This window comes from Aphelocoma coerulescens, chromosome 7, assembly GCF_041296385.1.
Source record: "Aphelocoma coerulescens isolate FSJ_1873_10779 chromosome 7, UR_Acoe_1.0, whole genome shotgun sequence".
NCBI classification, from domain to species: Eukaryota; Metazoa; Chordata; class Aves; order Passeriformes; family Corvidae; genus Aphelocoma; species Aphelocoma coerulescens.
In genome coordinates, this window is record NC_091021.1 from 35,718,657 (window position 1) to 35,737,850 (window position 19,194).

Here is a 19,194-nt window from a genome sequence, read left to right on the forward strand (position 1 = left end):
ATATTAACATTTGGACTTAGAAGGTGGGTTAATTGATGCCATCTGGTGAAAGGACATGGAAACCACACCACCCTTTACCTTCTGAAATAACTTCCTGTGAGAGAAGTGGGGTGCTGCTGTTGTAAAGTGAGCTGTGTTTTGAACTGCACAAAATTTGAGAATAAAAATCAAATAAATAGGGGTGGGATGCACCAATGATAAAAGATGGAGACCCAACTTAGCAGCACAGAAGCAGCAGCTGTGTAAATCCACGTGGCTTCTATGACTCCCTCTCAGGGCCCTGCAGTTGCAGCCACCGCTGACATATTTTGAGCAGCTGGAATCTCAGGCTGCTGGTTTCCCCAAGAGAGCAAATTTAAACATACTTTCAAGTCTTCATATTCATGATGGATGGTCTTATACACTTCTTTAAATGTCAAGCTGTCGCTCAGCACAGCGATCTGCCTGCTTGCAGGATGAAGGATGGAGAGCTGGGAAGTGGAAATGGGGGAGCTGAGGGTTTGTATTTTGAGGGCAGCCCCCTGGGGAGGAAGAAAAGCAGAGGATGAGCTGAGCTGGGTGAATTGCCAAGCCCTGGGTGCAGGATGGAGCAGCAGGGATTGCAGTCCTCACTATCTCCTCCCTCTCCCTGGCATGAGAACCCAAATCTTCCTCTTGGCCCATCTGCCCATCCCTCCTGACTTTTGCAAATTCTCACCCTGGGTTCTTCAGAAATCCCAGAAACTCAATATTTAACTTCCAAGACTTGATTTTGATTTAAAAACTGGGAATGTGTGCTGGGAGCTCACTCTTGCAAATCTTTACCCCAGCGATAACCCCCACACAGAGAACATTCTGTCTGAAGCTGGGATTAATTACACACAAAGTCCTGCTTCCCCAGTTATAACTCATAGGAAAACAAGCCTTTTTTGTTGGATTTTACTTCCTAAAGAGGAGTAGCCCCTCAACTAAGCACTTCTCCTGGTTTCTCAGTTTTTTAGCCCTTCAACTTCTTTTTCACTTTGGAATCTGCATTCTGCTGCGGTCTTAATTTTATTCCCAGATCATGAAGACACATCTAAGGGAAGCATCTAATCCTGAAGTCAATTCATAAATCCATCTAAACAACAATTTTATTAGAACTGAGGAGAGGACAAATACCTCGTGTGTGTGTGTCTGCTGAGATACCTTTGTACTCTCATTTAATTAAGGATTTAACAGTTTACAATTACCCAGCAGAATTTTCCTTGGATTAACTAGTTGCTTTACTACCCTTAGGAAAATACCAGCTTTTTCCTCCTAGCACCTCCACTGGGAAGTTTCCTTGAGTCCAAAGACAAACCTGCCATGGAGGCTCCACCTTTATTTTTCCAGAAGTATGCACAAGTGCTGCAGTCTTCTGGTACAATTTTAATTCCAATCACAGATGAGTTCTTCTGATACTTTGTGTTTCAGTGGAAGCATGAAGCTTTTTTGCTAATGACACTTTTTTTTTTTTGTAGGCACTGTGCCTAATTTTTAAAGGAATAGTCTTTTATGGGCTGAAAGGTAGGGGGGAATAATGGGAATAATTCTATTTTGTCTTATTTCAGTTTCACATTAAAAATGAATAAGGGTCACATTCTAATATCAAATTTTCCGGTCACATCAGACAGGAGCTCAAACACATATTTACAGGTAGTTTCTGTAACAGTGGGAATTATAGTAAATACAACTGTTCTGTGTCCAGGAATATAAAAATAAAAGTCTTGCCTTGCTTTTCTCACTCTTTTCCTTTGAGATTTGCCTGGAAGGTTACAGAATATATCCTATAAATCACTAAAATTGAACCTGGCATCCTTTGAGAAGTATTTTAACCAAGTAATCACTGTGAGTTTCAAATCCAGTTGCTAGAATTTTAAGAAATTACTTATTTCCCTTACTTCTGTCATGCCACAGAAGCTTCCCTAACCTGTTAATATCAGGAATGTATCTGCAGAGAAGTGACTTCATGCCAGAGACCTCTGTGCACACTTACAAATGGGAAAGTAAAAATCCTAATACTTGACACCACACAACAACACAAAGAAGTTTCTTCTGTGGCAAAGTGCTCATGGTCTCCCTTCATCTGTTGCTAGGAAACCTTTTTGAGAATTAATCAGGGAAACATCACAAATGCTGCTAAATCATGCACCACACCACAGCCTGAGCTGCTCCAAAGATGAGAAAATTTGTTTTTTTCTGTTAACCCGGCACAGGCTGGTGTGCAGCATCATTTCCTCCAGTGAGTGCACTGCTGTACAAGTGCAAAGTACTTACTCTGAGTCTCCAGCAAAGCTGACAGTCGTGTCTCACCTGGAACCACTCGTACAACAAGGACAAACACAGGCACACTACACACTGAGGATGGAAGGAGATGCTCAGCCAGCTTCAGGGCATGCTGGAAGTTCAAGGTTGGACTGTGGATTGAGTTTCTTTTAAAGAGACTTGTGGAGATTATAATAGAAGATTGATGTGCTCTGTCCACCCCGGAGTGGGGATGAGAGGTGCTAAAGGTGACCAAAGCAGAGGTTGAGCTGTCATGGCAAGGAGTGATGCTGCAAACTGGAGAAAAGCACTGCAAACACCAGGAGGTTGCACCACTTTACCTGTATTGGCACAGATCTGGTTATCCCAGTGAAAATGTGCCTTTTAAGAGCATTCTGGTCCCTGTGTGGAAGGGCAAATAAGTGATTCCTGTATCAGACACTTTCAAATCAGTCTGGCATGTTCCTGTAAAGGAATCGCGGAGAAAAAGCGTTCTGGTTAAAACACACACAGATTTCAACCAAACAGTTTAAGCTTGGCAGCATCAAACACTGCCAAGCCCATATTTAGAACAGAGATGAGATTGGGGCTGGCATGGGAAGGAGGGAAGAGCTGGCTCTTTGTGCACAAACTGGGACTCGAGGGCTCAGGGAAGGATGCCGGGGAGTTGGAGGCTGCGAAATGCTGGAATGGAGGGTCAGAAACTCTGTTCTGCATTTCACAACATATGCTCCATAGCTGCTCAGCCTCAAATTGCAGAGATTAGATCTCAGATCCTGCCATCAAAAGCCAAGGTCTTACAAAAATAGCTTTTCTCGTGTGAATTCAACCCTTCCTTACGTGAAGAATACATCCATTGTGGGTTTGGATTTAAAAGTGGGTGTGTGTTCTGATGCAAGAGATTAACACTTTGGCCCTACGTTCCAGTTTCAGGAATAATTATCTGGGATTTTATTTTATTCAGATAAATTTAAATTTTACTCAGGCTGTGACTATTACAGGCACTGAAATTTATCCCAAAAGCTTTTGGGAGAAGACCTTGGAGAAAAGCCTGTGCATAGGCTCAGTGGTAAGAAGAGCAGACTATTTTGCTTTTAATGCTTTGTGCTGCATTCTGGGGCATTTCTTATGCCAAGTGCGAAATAAAGAGCAGTTTTTAGACACAGACAGGAAATTTCAGACCAGTGGTAACAGAACTGAAAAAATCTCAACTTCTCCTTTAGTCCATGCAGCCACCAGCTTGATATTGGCATGTGGGACTGTGACTCTGCTCTGCTGTTGGTCTTGGTCAAGTTGCCATCAGACAGATGTCTCTCCTGCAAAGCCACCACAGTACCTGGCAACCTGGCTGGGGATTGTTTGCTGCTATTCATAAAGCTGGTTTTGTTTTGCTAGTTGGAGATGCTGTTAAATACAAAGGGGAGGAATTAATCTTAGTGAAGGAGCCAAAAAATGAATTAGTGTGGGAAGAGAATTACTTGCACTTCTCAGTAGGTGGCCTGTCCTCGTCAGGGCATGGCCACACTGGCAGAATGAGCAAGCAGAGCCTGCTGCAGCAGCTCATACTCTCGATGTGCAAAAAGAATTGTTTTCTGGGGCTTGCAGCCTGATCTCTGGAGTCACTGAGTACATTTTCAACCAAACAGAAAAAAAGCTATCCCAGCACAATCTTCCTCCCAGCCGCCAAGTGCAGCACACCATATGTTAGCAGGTGCCTTCTGTCAGATCGTTCTTTTGGGGGTGTTTGCTGAATGGAATGGAATGGAATGGAATGGCAAAGAATAGAAATAATATAATATTTCCAGTTGGAAGAGACCTCCAGCAATAATCTAGTTCATCTTCCTAACATTTATCCTGGCTTCATGACACTCTGTGGGAGCCTCTCCCCATGGATAAAGTCACCAGAGAACAAGAAAAAGAAGTTCCCTTTTCCTTCCATGTCCTCCAGGAAGCTTTCTTCTGTGGGCAGAGCAGGGGGACCATGGATCCTTTAGTTTGCTTTATCCAGCAGGTCAGTGGGAAGATGAGCAGGCAGGAGAAGCAGGTAGTTCTTTGGAGGATATTTAGAGCTACTGCCAACCCTCTCCTCATCTGTGCCCACTGTGTGGCAGCTTGGAGAGGCTGCAGCAGACACCCAGCTCTCGCTCTCACACCTCACACTCCACGGCTTTGATCTTGACTTCCTTGCACCTCACCCAGAGCTATTAAAATCCACACCCTCAGTGTCTCCTCTTCTTCCCACGTACAACACCAGCAACAGTGCCCCTGATGCTAATGGGAGCAGGACCAGATGTCTGTGCTCCAGATTTGCAGAGCAGCGTGTCTGGCTTTGTAAGTGTTGTTTTCAATGAATCCTTTCAGGTAAACACATGGAGCTGCAGTGACAGCAGCTCAGCCTTACAGCTCATCACAGGGAAGGTCAGGAAGACTCAAAGATGATGAGAAATTACATTTGAAAATAAAAGAAAAATACCCCAGTAAAGTATCTGCAGTTACACTGAGAGAATGGAAATATATGAGCGTCATAAATCCCTGCACATCAAGAGAGAAGTTATCTGGCTGCCCAGGGTCAGGGTGGGCAGTTGTTACAGACACAGCCAAGAAGTGCTTGACAGTATCAGACATTGATATTGGCCACTGTTGATAGACAGATCCTGTGCTGGACTAATCTGATCTGCTGAGGTGAATCCCATATTCCTAATACACCTAAAGAGAGTATATTGGCTTTTCAGTGTAAAAACCCTCAAAACTAAAGCTATCTCTCTTGGGCTTCAGTGTGAAATCTCTTCATTTCCATTGGTCAAACCCTGAATCACCATTAAGACAGAGAGCTAAAAAAATTGGGGAAAAAAAAGGAAAAGTGGCTCTGGCAATATCCAGGAAAAGAAATCTTCTTTCTCCCACCGGGAAATCCAATCACTCTGCTCCACCAGCATCCCATCCCTCACCAGCACGGGCTCCATTTTCTGTGGTGGGTTTTGCTGTGTGCCTTTGAGGAGAATTACCTTCTAGTTTTTGGTTGAACTTCTCAGTGTTTCTTTTTCTCTTGCATGCTGGTCCAGGTAAACAGATGTCTTGAACACCTTGGAGTGCCCATTCTCACTCCCCATCCTCCTTCTTTCCAAGCTGTAATTGTTGCAGCATCCAAAGAGATAAAAAGGCATTAAAGGTAATGACCCTTGTTCTGATTTCACATATGGCTGGGCCTTACCCAACAAAATCCTAATCCCCGTTTTACAGATAATTATGTATCAAAAGTGATAAATGTTCTGTGACAATATATTGCCCAAAAAACACTAAAAGACTGCTGTAGCTCGGAGTAGCCAGACGTGTGTTCTGAATGTGGTGTTGTGACAAACACACACCTAAGGCAATGTTTGCAGAACTATTTCTCCTTTTGGGAAGTGGATAATAATTTTGTGTAAGACCCTACTGAAATTTTGAGGCAATTCTGTGTGTATTCAGCACTGTTGCATTTCCATAGTTAAGTTTTTGTAACGACACATTACCCTTGGATATCTATGAAAAAGAATTTGTAATTGGTTTGATGAGAGATGCCCACAAAGATGGTGCAATACTGCTTCGAAATTATTGATTAAATCAGTAAAAATACATTAAAAGTAAGCATGAATAGAGAGCTAATTAAATGATATTGCCACGTCTCATTCAGCACCAGCTCCTGAAGTAACTTTTAAGCAATGTAAAATGCATTAACACAATACTAATTTAAAAAAAGAGAAGAGAGCACACTTTCAATTCAGAATGAAAGCTGATCAAAATTAACAGGCTCTGGGGGTCAGGAACCAAAGGATTCTAAATGTGAAAGAAAGAGAAAAACAAGAAAAATAATGACAGTTATTTCATTATTTTAGTTTTTAAAGCCCTTTAACAAAGCAGAGTTCAATCCGAGAAATTATTATTGTTCCAGAAAAATAATTGACAACTGTAACTTCAGCGTATTTAAAACAGTTTGAAACCAATTAGCTTCTCACCTAGACTTGCAGGAAGGCCAGTGCTACTTCTGTAATATAATGTAATCAAAATCACATTGAAGTATAACAGGAACTATCCTCATACAAGTTGGTTTTTATTCACATTAAGGAATAAAATTAATTGGACAACTGTAGAGAAAGAGTCACCATTCAGCAGGCTCATCAGTAGAAAAATCCTTTGTACAGCAGTTCAAACTCAGCCACACAAAGCAACTTTTTAGAAGATTTAACTTTTTATTCAGTAATTCACTGATACGGGAAGAGAGTGGCAAGTATCCAAAGAAACCCTAAGGGCTGCATTAAAACACATTAAAAATCACTAAGATTTTATATGCAATTCTGTATGTGGGCATGTGGCTGTTTGGCTCTGGGAAAAGTTTTGCTCTCAAATTCTGTGGTTGATTGTGCAGACAATCATTTCACCCCCACAACAGACACACACTTGCACCTTTATGGTTTGGTCTTCAGAAGATCTGTACTACTTAAAATCATTTCAGCTCTTATTCTTGGGGTTTGGCCAGTTGATCTCCCCCATGCCTGGGTTTGTGAGATCCAGGGTGAGTATTGCCCCAGTGTGTTCCATTCTGAAAGAGCAGGAGTGATGTTTTTGCAGTCTAGGAGGAAGCTGAGACCATGGATATGGCAGACCACGCTCTACCCAAGATGCCCACTCAGAAATCATCTGGCAGGGCTTCTGCTACTCTGTTACAGCCCCTGTGGCCACCTAATACAGAGGCTGGTCTGAACCCATGCACCCAATTCAGGAGTTTTCTGGTGGGTTAAATTTATATGAGGAGATGCCGTGCTCATCATTGTCATTGGATGCTGAGATTTCCAGTCTTTGTCTTCCCTCAATGTCTTCCTTCAAAAATTGTGTGCCCTGATGACTGAGAGAAGTGGAGACACCAGGTCCAATCCTGGTGAAGATCTGGCATTAACAGTGATGATCTCTGCCTGCCAGGACCCAGAGTCCATCACCACCTGAGGGATTCCTCTCGCCCTCTCCACCCAGTGTCAAACCCTTGGGACCAGCTCAGGCAAGAAAATTCTCCCAGGCCCTGCACAGGCTGCAGTATTTAGCACTGATTTATTTTCTGAAACATTTGCAACTCTTTTCCATGCAGTACAATCTTGGCTCGCTCTGTCTGCGCCTCCGCTGAGCTCCGACCACCTTTCCCTGCACAATGACAGATGTCTTGAGACCGTCAATGGCAGCGGGGCTGGGAGGGAACACCTGCTTCCCACAGGCCAGGCCCCACACCTACAAGCATTTCATGTCGTCCCCACAGCCACAAAAACCAGAAAGTTACTCTTATGAAAAATTAACTTTTTTTGCCAAGTGAGTCCATTGAAGAGCAGCTCTTTGCATAGAGCTCACGTTGCAGCTTCTGACACACTTATGAAGAGCACTATATTTTACTCAAAAATACTGGGTGCCTGGTGGATTTGGGAGTGCTGGTGCAGCCAGGCAGGTATCTTCTGTCCACACCACAGCAGCTTTTATCTGTTCCCCCTGATTTTGTGCCAGTGGATATGAGGACATGAGGTGCCCCCAGTGTGCTGTGAAATCTTGCTGCTTGCTGGAGCTGGAGACTTGTACCTTTACAGACATTTGGGCAGGCAGGGAGGTGAGGCAGAGCTAAATTTGGTCCAAGAACAATCCAGAAGAAAATAATATACAGAAAAAGACCATCTGCAATGCTTCCTAGGTGGTGGGGATGCACACAAGGGCTGCATGGGGCAATTCCAGCCTGGGGCTGGCTTGTCCTCTGCCCTGGGAGGTATAGGGCTGAGAAAGATTTTCCCAGCAGGAATAAGATAGTGGGGATGAACCTCACTATCCAGGGAAGAGCTGCCACTGCTACAGTCCATATTCAATTTAAATGCTGTTAGTAATGTGTACATTACATTTGTATACTATGTCATAGCTTGGTGCTATGAATAAAGACATAAACAAGGTCATTTATGGGAAGCCAACAGCAATATTACTGCTGGAGAAAGGTACACACAGAAATAGAAACCAGAACTTTTAAGTGGTTAGAGAATGTTGCTAATGAAGAAATAAAACATCTTTTCTTTCCCAGTATTGTCAGTGATGCTTTAATTTCTGATATCTTAAACATATCTTCCCTTGAATAATATTTTCACTTCCTGAAAACAATTTGTTATCCAGAAAACATTAAACACCAGCAAAAGCAGGCAGTACTGACTTTGATGCATTATCTACAGAGTTACAAGAAGCGTGGATACTCAAGATGTCAGTAAACAAAAAGATGAACCTTCAAAAGAGTAAAGATATTAAAACAAAACAACAAAAAAGTGACATTGGGTAGATAGAAATAAAAACGCAAAGAAAACCAACCCGAATGAGACACGGAGCTTCCTGCTAGGAGTTGTGTGCCAGTTTGACAATTAATTGATTCAGACTGATTGGTGACTTGGCAGGTACCATCAACACAGTTTCCTGCAATCTGCCAGTCCAACCATCCAAAGGATGTTACTGGATTCTGCCCCACTCTGTTCTCTCTCCCATCTGCTGCGTTACGCAAGATGAGATACAGCAGTCCTAGAGAATTCACAAAGTATTGCAGAGGAGAGAAGAAGCATCTTCCTTACACCTTACACTCAACATCACATTGCAGGATCAGGATACACTGAAAATGAAGACACAGTAAGGGAAATTCCTCTGGGTATTTTGAAAACTTAAGGTGCTTTTAGTGCACAGAAATTGCACTTTTTCAATTCAATAAATCAGTAATGCAATCATCAGTTGTATCAGAATCCCTATAAATTAGTTGTGGCTTCTTAGTGGAAACTGTGCTTTAAATTTTTTAAAGTACATTAATATACTGTTTTTCCTAAGGTGAATAAATATCCTCTGCACAGATTTTTAACACCCTTAAGACAAGGTGCATGTGTAGCTCTCAAGATCTTCATGGTTCTGAGAGGTCCTGTGCAGCAGAAAGGCAGCAGGGTCCCAAGGAGCAGGCACCAGTCTGTTCCAGGATACCTGGAGCATCCCATGTGTCTCAGGGCAGTGCAGAGGGAGACAGGACACTCCAGAGGTGACCTCAGGCCCTGACATGGGGGTGTCTGATGCTGTAGCCTCTCCTGCTGGGTGATGGAGAGCACTTGAGGGTGCCACTAAGGACCAGAGTCACCTTAGCCAGGAAGATTTTCCATCAGCTTTTACAATTCAATGTTCAAACACTATTAATATACACATTGAAAGATTTCCTAAGAGTCTAGAAAACAAGAGGGCCACCATCAGCAGCAGACTGATATCCCAGTTGTACAGATAATGGAGTTGAGGAAGGAAGAAATGAATTTGGCATTTGGTTTTGTCTAAAGTTTTATTCAGCACAGAACAAAGATCAGTTCAGAGAAGAATTCAACCTACTGATCTTTATTATTTCTTGTCTGTCTTTGCTGGTATTTGTCTGGAAAGTATTTTCCATGGACAACATATCTAACACTTGTTCTTCAAAAAGTGAAACACTGATGTCTAAAATTATTTGTGAAACAGCTGAAAATGCAAAATGAGAGAAATTTTATTGGTACAAGGGATGGGTGGGTGGGCAGCACTTGGATTGCTGCTGGAAGACAGCACGGAGATCTCACATCACTTCCACTGAAGGGAGAAGACATGGCTCTTTTAAAAAGTCCTTCTCTTATCTACTCATTCCTTGTTTTCAGTAGATTTTTTAGCACCTTCAAGAAGTTCACTGAAGCAGAAATCAATCACTGAGGTGCCACTCTCACAGCTCTGGGCTGAAGCAGCCTCTCAGCCTCACAAGAGGTGCAACTATTGAGGCACAAATTTATCTAGCAGAACAGGCTTAAGATCTGGGCAACTCTTGCCATAATTACTCAAGCAACTACCCTGCTAATGAGCAGCTGGGATGGCTGCTGTGTCTATTGAGCAAGGATCAGGATGGCCCATCCCTGGAAGTGTCCACAGCCAGGCTGGACGGGGCTTGGAGCAGCCTGGTCTAGTGGAAGGTGTCCCTGTGCATGGCAGGGGGTTGGAACGAGATGTCCTTTAAGGTGCCTTCCAACCCAAACCATTCCATGATTCTATGATCTATGTCCTTCTGCCTCCTCCTGTACAGTTTCACACATGCACGATCCTCATTAGCTATTCAGTTCTGGATTGTTTGCTGATTTTGCTAAATACATAATGAGGCGTAATAAGCTGCAGCAATCTTCCTGCTGAAAAAATGGGATACGGAATTAAAACTTGTTGCTCTACCTTGCACATCCTAATGGACAAACCCAGCATTTAAATGCCTCCCTGCTTTATGTTATTTGTAATTTTTGTACAGAATTTTCAATGTCCCTACAGAAAAGAGACAAACATTTCAGCCTCTTCAGCCATGTAGGCCCACAGCTTGATTTAATACTTTAGTAGATAAGTGGGCAACTTCTGAGCTCATCCATTTATCCAAAGATCTTCTGTGCCAATAGCAAAGATGAAAAGCAAGTATTTCTTCAGTTTCAAAACTTTTATGCATGTGGGATAAGCTTAAAGCTTCAGTCTAATTGAAACTTTTCTATTTCCACCCCTGTCTGGACATGAAGCTGTCTGGTGATGTTAATATGTTCTCAGTCAAATGTTTTATTTCCCAATGAAATTTCACACAAGAGTTAAATGCCATTGAATTTTTTTTTTTTTAACTTATTATCTGTATGGTGTTCATTCATTCTGTCTGGAATTAGATGGAATCGCCAGTTTGGTTCACTGAGGAAGATTTTCTCACAGAGATAAAATCCATCATCTTTCTATTTCTTGAGCAGCTGAAAATCTATCAAGAGAGAGAAAACATCATGCCAGAAATTAAACCAAGCAACACATCACACAAAAAAATCCAATGCCAATTCCAAAAGGCCAAGAGAACTGGTCCTGGAGAAGTAATTCACCCTAGTCAGACAGGTGCTTTTCAACTTGCCTAACAAGATCAGAGATTGATTCAATAGGACATATGGAAAATTTAACTACATTTCCATTATTTTTCACTTTTTGCAGCATTAGATAATTAATTTTAAAATGTTCTTTCCTAATGAGGGTCTGGTGCTTTACCACCCATGTTCAGTGTACTGAAATCTGTGCCTTTGCCTTGTGCAGCTCCAAGAGCTGTCACAAGAATTGCAGCACACAGTAGAGGTACATTTCTGCTGGAAAAATCTGTCATTGATAACAAAAATTACCTGAATTGTTGTTCCCTCACAATTTTATCTTGCTACCACCAGAAATTTGCCTTAAAATGGGCTGAATTTTAGGTGCTGCCTAAGGAACCCAAGGGAAAAAAATGACCTGCACTCATATCCAATAAAAATTCCAGTTCTTCAAAGATGTTTTTATCCCTAGGCTGTCACTCAGTAGGAAACAAATAAAATTGTTATGAATACATGAAATTGAAACTTACTAAAAATTTCAAAGGATAAATGAAAACAAGATCCCAGACAAACCTTCAGTTTTGTGACAAATCTTCAATGCTGCACAGCTGAGTTTTGAAACTCTTTTCTTTCAAGAGACACAGCAAGTGCCATAGTTAAATAAGACATCCTAAAGTTAAAAAAAAAGGGAAAAAAAGTAAAAAAAAAAACCAAACTCCATGCTTTTATACCATTTACAGATCAAAATCCCTCACATATCTCTCTTCTTTCTCCTTGTAGAATGAAGGAAGCGATGCACAAACTCCTGCCTAAGCGCGGACTTCAGCACAGGTTTCCTGCTCCTTGAGGGGCAGACTCTCTGCTACAGCTTGTTTTATATCCCACCTTGCTAATTCTGCCTGACTCCTGACCTCCTGCACTGCTCTCTGATGCAGTTGCTCCCCCAGAGAGTGGCACAGGTACAGGCACAGGCCTCCCCAGCCACCCTAGAGACGGCACCCAGGGATCAGACGGGTTTGACGTCCACACCGCAGCCGCAGTCAGACTCTAGTGGTATTTATAAGGTTCCCTTGGATGCATATGGACCCTTAGCCCAGGGATCCAGTGCGATGCTGGTGGGAAAACCTGACGTTGCCTGTTGAAGAATGGTTAGAGGATCAGGGGCATGGGTCATTGATAGAATTATGGGATCAATAAAAGAACTGTACAAGCAAAAGGCCTGCAAGCAAAGGTTAGTGTGAGAAACTGCCTGCATGAGAAAGCACCTTGTGTGAGAAACAAGCCTGAGAACAAAAAGGGAGTTTTGAAGAGATGCAGCTGTGCAGATAAGATGTACTGACCAGGAGAAGGGAGGGTGAACTCTGAATTCTTTAATCATAACATAACTGTAGAAGCTTATAGTCCAATTAGGTAGAAACAGAAATGCGCTTTGATAGGTTTAAGCCAATTAAGAGTTAACAAGCTGGGATACTATATAAGTGCCTCTGCATTGCTAATAAACGGAGCTTGCTTTTATCAATCATATTGGTTGTTCTGCAATGTCTTCCCCTGCCTAAGTCCATGAAATTTTTCAACACTGCACCCCACAGCTGTGCAAGTGCTGCCTCTCTGTGATGCTTTCTGAGGTGAAAAATGCATGTTCTGTCTGCTCACCCAGAGCAGGGATTGAGTCATGGTGCTTTTGCTCAGCTTTCCCAATGAAGTTGGGACTTCTGCAGAGTTAAACTTTTTGAACTTTTGATTTAAACCCTCAGGAATAAGCTGCAGACTGGGGAGCCTGGAGGGAATGGGAATGCCTCTTTTCCAATCTGATTCAGCCTGGCATTTAATCTCCAGAGAGAACTGAGGCTTCCAACACAGTTATGTGTTTAACATTTCCCAATGGCTAGCTGCTAGTAATGGCTCCACAATGTGAAAGTCCTCCAGATTACTCTTACAGCCTTTAGCTGTCTAAACTCTTACTTTCTTAGTTTTGATTCTAAGTTTTAAATTCTGTTCTCAGGCTAAATTCTTTTTTTTTTTTTTTTTTTTTTTTTTTAACTTAGGTGTTACGGTATCTGATTTCGACCTGAATTTTTTTTGGAAACAAAGCCTGGTCTGCTCTAATAAGAAGTCAACTCTCAAACTGAAATAATGCTTTTTCAGAAGGGTTAACCTATTGCCTAGTCCAGGCCAATCTTATTGACTGATTGATTATTCTTCCTAGTTCTAAATGTATATAAAACCAGAATTTTTGATTATTTCTGGGTAAAATCAGCAGTCCAGTTCTGCTAACTTGCACTGATACTGCTTGTATTCTTGAAAAAAAAAGTATCTAGGTAAAAGCTGTTTGGATTTCAGGCTGTCAGGCTTCTTGTAAACATACTATTCCCAGTTCACACTTCTGGAATTCTGAGTCTAATATCTGCATAAAACAAATCAGCTCCTTCCCCACAATCTCCACAGAGATAGCTAAAGAGATGTTATGTGGTGTGAGAAAGATACTCTTCCCATCTCAAAGGATCAGATATTACTGACAGTAATATACTCTTAATTCCTTAACGATCACTTCATTTTTAGGAGCTTAAACAGTGATTTATGGCTTCAAATTACTGAGCAGAAAACATATCAAGCAATCAAAGCTGGAGTTGTTAATAAAGCATCTGAATGCAGTAGGTTTAATCAACAGCTTTCCAGAAATTGCTGCAGCCATTTCAGCAACATATCTGGCCCTAAATATGTTGTGTGACTTTAAAACCTTTTCCCTTTCACCTTTGGCACCAGGACTGGCTTCAGAAGTCAGATGCAATGATCTTAGAGGTCTTTTCCAACCTAAACAATTTTATGATTCTTTAATCTCAGTTGAGCTGTAACATCCTTCGTGCCTGTCATACCTCATTTTGCCAGCAGTTCTCCCTGGAAAAGTGAGCTTCATCCAGAATGAAAATACACCTCCATTCTCTGCTTGCTTTCAGGGAAGGTGGTATTACATCCCTTCTTCTCATAGCTAATGGAGACCACATGCATGAGGGGAAAGCAGCATTCTGAATTCCCAGCTTTGCCTGGTGAGACCTGGAGCTGCCTCTTTGTGCAGCACAAAGCAGCCACCAGCACACAGACTGTCCAGGCTGAAGGCACCTCTCACTTTCTCAAGCTGCCTCACTCAGCATCAAGTATTCAAAACGTATTGTGAGAAGGATAAAAAATGTGAAAGAAGCTTTCGTAGGCTTGTGGTTGGGATGCTGAGGAGAAATGGACCTGGAGTGAAGTCCTTGCCTTAAAGACCAGCTCTTTATGCTGGGGAGTTTCATGTAAACTGAGTAATCATCCCCCTGCAGCAGAGATTCATGTTCGAGACGAAAACAGGACACAGCACTGTAACAGCCAAGTGGAGGCCAGGCTATCTGCTGCCATACAGGTGATTAAAATGATGGAACAGCACCAGGACTGGGATGTGCTCTCTGCATTTTGGGGAAGAGCCGTGACCACATCTCTCAGTGGGAAGATGTGTCATTCTAGCCCCAGTCTGTGGTTTTGACAAAAATACTACTAATAATGTGAGCTTCTGCAGCACTCCTCAAGGAATCCAGCTGAGGTACCTGCGGAGGAGAGTGCGACATTAATGACACCAAATGGGAAGCTCTGGCTGAAGGCAGCTCTGAGCAACTCTGCTCAGGATGTGCTGTGTCTCCCTCTTGGCAGCTTTAGACTAAGCACATCAATTTTAGGCTGCTCTGTTGTGCAGGTTTTTTCCAACCCTAACAAAACACAGCTTTAGAGAGGAGCAGACTGAAAGATATTACAGCACCCATTCGATGCCTGTGGGCATGAGGTGGTGAGCTGACAGAAGAGCTTATTGCTGCTGGAAAGGGGAGACCCTGATCTTCCCATCCTCTGCTCCTGGTTACATCCTCCATCTGGGTATTTCATACCAGCTTTGCTGCCCAGCAAACACCTCCACGAGGTAATTCTACAGTCCTAATCCAGTTACACATGGTGGTAGAAAAAGCACCCAGCAAAAACAGTTGTTGCTGCAAGGTGATGCAGAGCAAGCTCACAGAGAAGCCCAGAGGGAGCAAAGCTGGCAGAAGGGATGAGGGATCACAGCACTGGGAAAGGCAGAGACCAGACCACCCACCTGGGAGCAGCAAAGCATCGCAGCCATTAGCTTGTGTACAGCCACAGCCCTTGGTTACTTTGTAAAATAGCTCAGGATCCTATAAGCAGTGATTCAAAGCACTGAGCTAGAAGTCTGCTAAGTAGGAGAGCAAAAAACCTGAGATCCCAGCACCAGACTGGCAGAGATGAGCTCACAGCTGCATAGAGGCAGCCACAGAAAGGGAGGGGAGTGATAAAGCCACTGCCAGGAGTCAAAGATCAACTTCAGCTCCTTTTGTTAGAGATCTGATTGAGTTTCACTGAAATGGTTTGGAAGGGATCAGCTCAGGTTAGGGCAGACTGGACGTGCCTGTCTGTAAGAAAGCAGCACTTCAGAGCTTACAGGAATGTGAGTATTAGCAAGGATTTTGTTAAGAAAGTGAATTACAAAATCATTATCTTCTTTGGATGTCCAGGAGACTACTTTTAAAAGGCTTTTTTTCCCTTTTCCTTACCTTTCAAAGTTTATTGAGCTTCATCAGTTGTTGTCCTGAAGCTGCCTTTATCCCATATACCAATATTATACCTTACCTTGTAAACTAAAGTTCTCTTTCTGGGAAAGCAAAGCTTGAGCAACTGCCACAAAATTAGAAGACCTATTCTTGACAGTTTTTATCTAAGGATGATCTTATCCCATAGGAGGCTCTCAATATATGCCATTGGCTCAGTTTTGGCTTGCTTCTTTTTTTAAGTTAGCAAGCCAGTGTATGATTTCTCTCGTATCACTTTCTGACTCCTGTTAAACGTTTTCTAAAGTCTGTTGTAGTGAATAGGAAGATGAACACAAGCAGTTCCTGGACCAGGCCTTACAATGAAACAGTTGTGACTTTCCAAAATATTCCAAGGAGCTAAACTCTGGTCCTGCAGTTCATTAACTATCCTACAGCTAAAGAAGCATCAGGACAAATCCAAGTCCTTTCAGGACATTGGGTTAACTGAATGAGACTGAAAAATTTGACCTCAAAAGTTGTAATTCCTTCCTCCAAATATACTTCTAAGTATAACCCAGAGGCAGGTGACTGCAAGCAACTTCACAATTTAGTGCAAATTGGAAAGGTAAATTCAGGTGGATTACAAACATTTTGTCATTGCATTATGTTGAACTGTACTCACTTTCATACTTAATAATTGTAAATTTCATCTGCATTTGAGCTCACTTCCAGGTTTTTCATGTGGTATTTATGGAGTGGCAAAGTAGGAAATATTGACTTCTGTAAAATCAGCCATAGAAGCTGAATCTCCTAAATGTGAGTCACACCAATGTAATGAGGTGCAGGTAGAATTACATATCTGTTTTACTCCAAAGAGGATTCAAGATGCCAGAGAGCCCTTCTCAGAAACTCTGCTTTCTCACTATATTCATTCCTTCTTTTCTGGAAGTAGTGCTAAAAAGTAGCTTAGAAAGAAACTGTTTGGAACTGAAATTAGGGATAATGCAGGATCCTGAAGGCACCGACTCACGGTCGGCACTGAGGTGTTGTGTTTTATTTGCTGATTGCAGGAATGTTAGTAATGCTCCAGTGTGCACTGACAATTTCCAGCAGCAGAGATAACAAAACCTTGTTTGTGAACTCCTGTTAATATAAAGCTCATCTGAGTAAGCACCTCAACAGAAACGCTGCTCTTAGAGATATCGTTGGCATATCAGCACATGCTGTAATCACTGAACTTGATAATATTTCTGCAGCATTTCCAGAGTGGAGGAGGGGATAAAAAGACTCTTAATGAACATCTATGAAACCACACTCATACATCACCTACAGAATATTTTAAATAGCTCCTTTGGAGTTTGATCCTCTTCCACTAAAGCCAATGGAATTTTTTCCTGTTCATTTAGGTAGGATCAAATTCAAAACCTTAATGTCCCACTGTGTCACTTTGGGGAAAATCTCTCCTTATTATAAGAGAGTCTTGTAATTTGGTTTCCAGCTGTAGGAGATTATTTCTTTCCTTTTCCTTTTGTATGCACTTTATGACAGAAATAAAACACTGCACAATCACGGTGCAAAACAGAAGCCCCAAGGGCATCTTACAGACACTTGTGGCTCCTTAGGAAACCTTTAAAATCTCCAAAGCCACTGTGATTGCTGTGTACTGCTTACAAAAGACCACTTTGCCACAACTGGTAAATAATGTGATATTTTGAAGGGTACTGAAAATGCTTATGGAAGGTCAGCTGGATAAGCTCACCCGGAGTCAGTTGTTATACTGCAACTGAGATATAGTGGAAATATTACATCTTTAATAGCCAATGCTTCATGGAGGGATGACAAGTGTATGTGCTGTCCCACTGTCTGGCTCAAAAAGCCTTTTTTCATATGTGTTTTCCTTGGTTTACTTGTAATCTTTAGTAGAAGCCCATCTGGAGGGAAAAAAGAAAATGGAAAAAAAAAAATATCTGCAAATATTCAGAGCTATACAGAAAAGTGCAGGAAAAAAACCCCAAACAACTAAAACAAAGCAGACCAAAATCCTGGAGACCTTCTCCTCCCTTTTCTGGGCCAGCAGAGGGCTGAGTGGATGCTCTGTGCAGCCCTGGCAGCGCGGGGGCTGCGGGCACCACGGCTTTCCAACCTGGGAGCTGGCAGCGCTGGCGAGGGAGCTGCATCAAGCCAGGTAAATCATGCATAAAACTGGCATCTGCAGGAACAGATTGGCTAAATTCTATGGATATCACAGAGCCTGCATAGAGCTGCTGTGTCCCGACAACAGTTCCTCCCTCCTCTTAGCACTGGCACCAGGGCTGGCACTGCTGCCGTGTATTTTCCCTCACCACCACACAGGTCATTGTAAAAAAAGGACAAAGCCAAAATTATACAGACAAACTTGGCAGTCTCCACTGCTCACTTTCGCTCAGAACCTTCTTGCTACCCATGTTCAGTCCTGATAACAGAATGCACTGTGTAGTACTCCCATTTCTCTTCTTATATATGAAGATTTAACATGCAAAACTCATTTTCGGCATATTCTAGCTGTTAAAAATGGAATGTTTGTTGAACATTGTTCTAACAAGCAGTGTACATAAAGCATATGTATTTGACAGGAAAAATAATCTCTTCTTTCCAATCAGAGACAGTTTGCATATCTTATGTTACATGACATCTCAGAAAGAAGGATTCTGCTCTTTTACTGCATTCACTTTGGTGAGATGGAGGGCGTGGATTGCATTTGATATTAGTGAGTCAAGATGGGCCCAAAATGAGGTATATGCATGTGCTGAGGTTTGAAAGGTATATAAAAAGCAAGGCTGTGGACACAGAAAAAGAAAAACAAGAGGAAAAAAAAAAAAAAAGAAAAGGAAAACAAATGATGCAAGGGATTAATTTCTCATGCAGAGAGTTCTGGGGCTAATCTTCATTTTGTAGCATGGAAATGCAGAACTAAGGGGTTCCTGCTTCCAGTAAGGGCACAATTCAAGTTCAGTCTCTAAACTTTGTACAAATTTTATTGGGAGCAGTAAAACATAAGCAAATGGAACTGTGAATATTGTGTCCCTGGATAACACCTGCAATAACTTGGGAGTTTTACCGAAGGGAGGAGAATAAAAAGGAGGATTAACTGATGAGTCAGTGGGCAAGAAATACATTCTCAGAAGGAAATAGGATATATTGATATTTAGGTCCAACCTCTCTGGTGTTTACACTCAGCTTAAACACATAAAGTCTTTCCCTTTCTGCGTTTTGTCAAACCTAAGCTGTGCAGTTCTGCTCTGCAGACTCAGGTGTCCAGAACCTGAGCGAGGGGGTACCCAGCCCCTCTGCAGAGGATTGGGCTCCCTGTGACTGGTGGCAGTGCCCAGGAGTGGGGACTGCCTGTGACTGTGACCTGCAGGATGCTCTCACAGGCAAGTGACTTTAAAATTGCCCTGGATGAGCAGGGAGGTGATGGCCCTGAGGACCTTCAC